This window comes from Theropithecus gelada, chromosome 18 (genome assembly GCF_003255815.1).
Source record: "Theropithecus gelada isolate Dixy chromosome 18, Tgel_1.0, whole genome shotgun sequence".
Lineage (NCBI taxonomy): Eukaryota > Metazoa > Chordata > Mammalia > Primates > Cercopithecidae > Theropithecus > Theropithecus gelada.
In genome coordinates this window covers 55,490,551-55,498,821 of record NC_037686.1, presented here as the reverse complement: position 1 = coordinate 55,498,821, position 8,271 = coordinate 55,490,551, and positions in this window count along the sequence as shown.

Genomic DNA, 8,271 nt, shown 5'->3' with positions numbered 1-8,271 from the left:
GCCTCCCAAATTGCTGGGATTACAGGTGTGAGCCACCTCACCTGGCCTGAGAAACCTGAATTCTAAGCCAGTGGCAGTGAAAGCTGACAGGCAACCTACTTTATAATGCAGAACCTCCTGAAGATATGGGAACTGGTCACACCAGGCCCTTCTGGAACTGTAAGTAAAAATGGGTACAAAAAGAGGAGGCTGCAAATGGACTTGGGAAGCAATTGTGTCACTAGACATCAGATGCCTTGCACCTTCTGGGAAACCAATTGCCTTTCAGAGTTTATTCTCTTAAAAAAGTAGATAAAATCGAGAGTTCCTGGGATGGGAGGGGCACTAAACAATTTAAGATGGGGTTACTGTGCTGGAAACAGGGGGATTAAAGTAATATTTTACGTACTCCTCCCTCTTCTTTCACCCAGCCCCCAGCCCCAAAGCCACCATGTGCAGTTGAACAGGTTCGTCCTGCACAGGCACCTGGCTGAAGGGCTGGGTGGGGCTGAGATTCAGTTCCTCTCTCCAGCTGTGTGCCCTGGTGCAGGGTGTGCCTGGGGGAAGGTGCCCCTTTCCCTCATTCTCCAGAAGGTGCCATCTGATCACCAGTGCTGCTCCTGCAGGGCCGCCTCCTGGAGAGAAGGTGCCTCTTCCTAATTTTCACAAAGACCTGGCATGGACTTCCAATGGCCCGCCCCGGGACTCTGGCAGCCAAACTTACACTCTTCATGAAAGATCCTTTTCAGAGGTGTCCAACAAGCCTTCCCCCAAAGCTCCCAACAATAGTCCAGCCGGGTGACCCTGCAGCAAAGCCTATAGTTGAAAAGCTGTGTAGACCAAGCTTCACCCCCAACCACTAGCAGGCAGCTGAGTATCCATCTGAGGAAACCTTTATCAAGAAAACAGAAATGAGCTGAAAAAGGCAATTAGAAGGAAATAGACTTTTAAAAACTACTCATCCGTGTCTTCAGAAATGAGAAATATTACCTGCATGAAACAAGAAGAAGATATATATATATACACATATATATGTATATATGTGTGTGTGTGTGTATATATATAAAAAACACAGAATAAGAAAGAGCTTTTAGAAATTAAAACAGGATAGAAGATATGAAAACTTCAATAGAAAGCTTGGGAGAGAAGTTAAGGAAGTAGGATAAAAATAGAAAAGAAGCCAGGTGCAGTGGCTCATGCCTATAATCCCAGCACTTTGGGAGGCCAAGGCAAGTAGATCACTTTGGTCAAGGAGGTCAGGAGTTCAAGACCAGCCTGGTCAACATGGTGAAACCCCGTCTCTACAAAAATACAAAAAATTAGCTGGGCATGATGGCAGGTGCCTGTAATCCCAGCTACTCAGGAGGCTGAGGTGGGAGAATCTCTTGAACCCGGGAGGCAGAGGTTGCAGTGAGCCAAGATCATGCCATTACACTCCAGCCTGGGCAACAGAGTGAGACTCTGTCTCAAAAAAAAAAAAAAAAAAGAAAAGAAAAGAAAGAAAAGAAAAAAAAAGGAAAAAGAAAAAGAAAAAAAAAAGAATATTAGGCCAGGTGTGGTGACTCATGCCTGTAATCCCAGCACGTTGGGAGGCCAAGGCAGGCAGATCACTTGAGGTCAGTAGTTCGACATCAGCCTTGTCAAAATAGTGAAACCCTGTCTCTACTAAAAATACAAAAATTAGCTGGGCGTGGTGGTGCGTGCTTGTAGTCCCAGCTACTCAGGAGGCTGAAGCAGGAGAATCCTTGAACCCAGGAGGCAGAGGTTGTAGTGAGCCAAGATCGTGCCATTGCACTCTAGCCTGGGTGACAGAGCAAGACCCCATTTAAAAAACAACAACAACAAAAGAAAGAAAGAATAGAAAAGCAGAGCTCAGGAGGCAAAACAAGGTTTGGAATAGATTTTGTAATTATTTAAACTGGAAGAGAATTCACTCTATAAGAAAAACAGGGCCGGGCGCGGTGGCTCAAGCCTGTAATCCCAGCACTTTGGGAGGCCGAGACGGGTGGATCACGAGGTCAGGAGAGATCGAGACCATCCTGGCTAACACGGTGAAACCCCGTCTCTACTAAAAAATACAAAAAACTAGCCGGGCGCGGTGGCGGGCGCCTGTAGTCCCAACTGTTCGGGAGGCTGAGGCAGGAGAATGGCGTGAACCCGGGAGGCGGAGCTTGCAGTGAGCTGAGATCCGGCCATTGCACTCCAGCCTGGGTGGCAGAGCGAGACTCCGTCTCAAAAAAATAAAAAATAAAAAAAAAATAAAAAATAAAAAAAGAAAAACGGTGTTGAGAAACAAGAGAAGAGGGCTTGAAGGCAAACATTTTGTCTTTTTTTTTTTTTTTTTTCCTTTTTGTGGAGAACGGGGTCTCGCTATATTACCCAGGCAGGTCTCGAACTCCTGGGCTCAAGCTATCCTCCCACCTCTGCCTCCCTGAGAGCTGGGATTACAGGCGTGAGCCACCGCGCCCGGCCGAAGGCAAACATTTTATAAGTGCCATTTACAGTGTCAATAGAGAAGGAACTTCCATTGAGAGAACAGCCAAGAAACCCAAAGAAAATGGGAGTTTCATTAAGGGAATAGGGAGTGATGATTAATGTCAAGGGCTCAGGAGGTCACAAAGGCCCAGATCATTGGAATAAACAATGAAAAATTTCTAAACAGGGTTTTCTAATCTGAGGATTAAGCTCACACCCTTTAACGGGCATTAAATTTTAGAGAAGATTTTGAGTTTTGGAAAGATCTTGTATTTTTCCAGGACACCACACAATGAATATGACCCTGTTTTCAGTAAATACACAGTTGTCTTTCATGGTGCGGTAGCACAAACCCTGCATTAATAAGAAAGTGAATCTTAGGGCATATTGTCATTACCATTCCCATACAAAGCTCTGTCCCTATTTTTCATCCACACAAGGGATGGCATTGTCTGCCAGAGATGAGCATTTGAAGGAAAGTTCATGGCTTGGCTGGGATCTTCCTTTTGGCTGCACTTCCCCAGCGATCAGCTGCCTGTCATAGGCTCTGGTGTTACTGACACCCCAAACAAGACGGAAGCTCAGGAAAACAAACAACTCAGAGCTGCTTTCCCTTCCTGGAGTGTCAAAAGCTACATTCAAAATACCAAATGTTATATTAAATCTCAGCTGAAGATGAAAGCACACTCGGTGAAAGATTCATTATTTCATTTTGCTGAGTCGAATTCAAGGCTTGGCTTCAGGACTGAAAGCCATAATTGCTAGCAAATGTTCCCTAATCTCTGCGCAAGCTATTTTCTCATTTTCTCTTTCTAGCATAGATTGCACTCCACACTTCCACACTCTCCAGGCAGATGTAAGATGAACAGAAAAGTCTAGTGTTGTATTTTTTAAAAGCCCACCACAACACTTTACGATTGAATTTTCCCATTTGCCTGTGTACGTTTCTGCTGCCATCCAGACATTTCCATCTCAGACACATCAGAGGCAAAATAGAAGAACTGTATTAATTTGGAGTTCAAAAAGTTTACACAAGTCCATTAGTAACGCCCCAAAGAGCCTGGGTGGCAAACATTTTTAGTGCCAGTATATTAATCAGTTTTTCCCTTAAGTGTTAACTAAATGGATAGTCTTCAGGATTTCCTGAGTACCCCTGGTCAGAGTTAAAGGAGCGCAGCACATGAGCATGCCACACCACCACTGCTACCCGCCTGTTCCCGCGATACCACTGTTACCCGCCTGTTCCCGCGACACCACTGTTACCCGCCTGTTCCCGCGACACCACTGCTACCCGCCTGTTCCCACGACACCACTGCTACCCGCCTGTTCCCACAACACTATGCTACCCGCCTGTTCCTGCAACACCACTGCTACCCTCCTGTTTCCGCAACACCATGCTACCCGCCTGCTCCCGTGACACCACTGTTATGCACCTGTTCCCGCGACACCACTGCTACCCTCCTGTTCCCGCAACATTATGCTACATGCCTGTTCCTATGACACCACTGTTACATGCCTACCCACAGGACCATACTACATACATGCCTGTTCCCACAACACCATGCTACACAGCTGTTCTCACAACACCATGCTACATGCCTATTCCCACAACACTACTGCTACATGCCTACTTTCCCAAACAAATTATAGGAACTTCTGTAAAGCAGTGAATAGCTGAAATGTCATTCAAAAATGCGTATTTTAAAGACAATGAGGGGTGATGAGATTGACACAGATTAATTAGAAATTTGCAAACATTTGTGATGCTTGATAAACAGTCCCAGGGGTAGAATGAGCTTTCACCTGTGGGAATGTATTCATACATACCATCATCTTACACTTCTTTCATTCATTAAAATACTTTTCAAACAAAAAGTACAATGAGATCAGTTGTAAATGATACATGAACCTTCGAAGTCCGTAGCTTAGTTCCGTAATAGGGCCACTCTGGAAATAGAAGACAGAAGAGACTCTTCTAAAATGTAGCCGTATTCCTCTCCAGTGTCCACCGAGAGTCTGCAGAGAGGAGCAGGGGTGAGGACGGAGTGGAGGAAAAGGGATTCCTCTCCGACCGCACTTGCACTGCAGGTGGTTGAGCAGGCGCTCAGCCTTAATGAAGGTATCTTGATGGAGCTGATCTCCTGCACATCTTGAAATGCAGTCCCTGAAGCGATGAAAAATGTCAGATCCTGTGTGGGGTGACCAGTTAGGAAGAGAAGAAATTCTCAGTTGAACTTGGACAAATCAAAGCCAGAGAAAAATGTTTTAACGTGCTGTGTTAGAGCTGGGATGATGAGTGAGGAGGAAGAGAACTCATACTTCCCGTGTGCCTAGTTTAAGCTGGGTATTCTGAAGTGCTTAACTCACTTCACACTCACAAATTTCCTGGAAGGTGGTTAACTCTAAAATCCCCACCTCGGTCTACAAGGCAATAGGGACCCTTCTTCTGGGCACCTCCCCTCCAACGTCCTCACCCTGCCGCCTCTGCTGTGACTCTGCTGTGGTGCTGTGCCCCTGCCTGGGTATTCTGCCCCCAGATTTGTGACTGGGTCCCTCACTGCCTTCATTTAGACCTCCTTGCAAATGACACCTCCTTATTTAAATGGCGCCACCCCCATGCTCTTTCCCCCACGCTGCTTTATTTTTCTGCACAGCATATATGCTGGGTTGAATAATGTCCCCCCAGAATTCATGTCCACCCAGAACCTCAGAATGTGACCTTGTTTGGAAATAGGGTCTTCAGAGATGTAATTAGTTAAGATGAAGTCATATTGGATGAAGGTAGGCCCTAGATTCAATATGATTGGCATCTTTACAAGAAGAAGAGAGGACACAAAGAGACACACACAGGAAGAAGGCCACGTGACCAGGATGCAGAGACTGGAGTGATGCAGTTGCAAGCCAGGGAATGCCAAGGGCTGCAGACAGTCCCCAGAAGCCAGGAAGAGGCAAGGAAGGATTCTTCTAGGGAGCCTTCAGAGGATGTATGACCCTGCTGATACATTCATGTCAGATTGCTGGCCTCCAAAACCATGAGCCATGAGAGAATAAATTTCTGTTGTTTTAAGTCACCCAAGTTTGCAGTACTTTGTTACACTAACCCCAAGAAATGAATACAGCATTCGTCACTACCTGACATATATATAGATAGATACATATCTATATATACATAGATAGATACATACATATATGTATCTATATATATCTATATCTCTCTCTATATATATATATATATACACACACATACACTTTTTTTTTTTTTTTAGACAGAGTTTTCACTCTTGTTGCCCAGGCTGGAGTGCAATGGTGCAATCTGGGCTCACTGCAGCCTCCGCCTCCCAGGTTCAAGTGATTCTTTTGCCTCAGCCCCCCAAGTAGCTGGGATTACAGGCATGTGCCACAACACCTGGTTAATTTTTTGCATTTATTAGAGACAGGATTTCACCATGTTGGTCAGGCTGCTCTCTCTGACCTCAGGTGATCCACCTGCTTCGGCCTCTTAAAGTGCTGGGATTATAGGCGTTCGCCACTGCACCTGGTCCTATATATATATATTTTTTTTATCAGTTAGTTCATCTCTCTTTCCACAGAGGGACATACACTCTTTTTTTTTTTTTTTTTTCCTGAGTCAGAGTCTTGCTCTGTCACCCAGGCTGGAGTGCAGTGCCATGATCTCAAGCTTAAGCAATTCTTCTGCCTCAGCCTCCCGAGATGCTAGGATTACAGGCGCATGCCACCACGCCCAGCTAATTTTTGTATTTTCAGTAGAGACGGGGATTTGTCATGTTAGCCGGGCTGGTCTTGAACTCCTGACCTCAAATCATCCACTTGTCTTGGCCTCCCAAAGTGCTGGGATTACAGGCATGAGCCAGACATACAGTCTTTAAGACAGGGCTTTGTTGTTCTTATTCATTGTTGTGCTTCTAGTGCCTAGATCATTAAGCCATTGCTAGCTTTGGAGATGGAGGGAACAGGCATTCAGGCAGTCCTCCAGAAGCCGAGAAAGGGAAGGACCGGGATTCTCCCCTGAAGCCTCCAGAAATGCAGCCCTGCCCACATCTTGACATTGGGACTTCTGACCTCCCAACATAGGATAAGAGATTCGTATTAAAGCCAGAAAATTAGTGATAATTTATTGTCACAAAAATAGGAAACTAATATGCATTTTTACCTACAATGTGTTTTTTGCTCTCTTTCTGTCCCCGGGTTGAGCTCTCCCATAACCTAGGGCCAAGGAAAGGGTCAACTACGTGCCCACTGATACCGCTGACCTGCAGACCTAAAGTTGCAAATAGGACGTTACTGATTAGCAGCAAAGGAAAAGATTATAAATGCTAATGCCTCTGCATCCATTTAAGAGCTGAGTGCCAACAACTTTCCAATAATAGAATTCAGTGTTCTCTGAAACTCTTGAAAATAAAATAACTTTGAAACAGTAACGTAAAGCCATGAATAAAGATCATGGGATGGAACATTTTCTTCCTTCCTGACATAGAAACTCCTTAATAATATCCTTACATGGGGATCTACTAAAAGAAGAGGGGGAGGGATACCAAAGAGAAAAATTCAGCATGCTTGCCAAAAGAAATATAAAATATTAAATAATGGTAGAGTGGTTTGCTAGAATATTTTTTTTAAATATTTTTAAATGAGTCCCCTCAACTCCCCACCCAGTTATAGAGGAGTGGCGAGGGGAGTTCTTGTTATTAAAGAAGTTGGGAGCTTGGGCAGAGGAAGAGCAGCTCCACCTTCTGCAGGAAAACTGAATGAGCAGGAATCTGGGATTCTTATCCAAGACCCCTGATTCCAGATCTAATGATCTTCTGCATCATGTATCATTGCTGATTACAAAGGAAAAGCAAACCAACAGGCACATCTCCTCAAAACTGGGGAGGCAGCCTTGGACCTGGCTATTTCATTTGAAAGAGCTGAGGCTTTAGAATCAGACACACTTAGGGGAGTTCTCGCTCTTTCTCCTGCACCAGCAGTGGGACCTTGAGAAAGGGACTTACCTCCTTAAGCCCCTCAGCCCCTGCATTTGAAAAGTGGTCGTTATAACCCCTACCTAGGAGAGACTATAAGGAGTCAATAACCAACACTTCGCCTATAGGAAAACACTCAAAAAACAGTAACTGTTACTATCATTATTTTTCAATCACTATTTAATCTAGTGCCTCAAAGTCCACTGTTACAGAGAATTCATTTAGGTTATTGACTTAATCTTCTTTTAAAACCAAAATACCCTGGCAGGGATTGGACACTATGTCACAATCAGGAACTGACATCTGAGTGTGAATGCCTTTTTCAGATAGAGGGAGAAGAAAGCAGGGTAAGGAGCTAAAACATGTTTTGCTTCAGAAGCGCATTCAGGCATGACCTTGCCAGTTACTAGCTGGGTGATTCTGGGCAATTTATGGAAACTTCTTGAGCCATATTGCCCTCGTCTGTGAAATGGGAATGCTGTATTTAAATGGTTATTGAGTGAATCAAATGAGCAAACATGTGAACATGCTTTGTAAACTGTAAAGAGTATAGATGAAAAAAACAAACTCTAAAATATTTGGAGAGGTTTAAAGTATTTGGAGAGCAAATGTGAAGACCATGACTTGTGACACAGCATCAGGCGGTCCTGACAACATGCGCCCAGGGTGGTTGGGTTGCACAGCTTCATTTTATACTTTTTGAGGAAACAGAAATTACAGGCAGAGACGTAAATCTGTACGTGTAAGTTCTGCATTGGTTTGGCCTGGAAAGGGGACATCTTGAAGGGCGGGGGGAGGTAGCTTCCAAAACATAGGTGGACTCAAAGATTTCCTG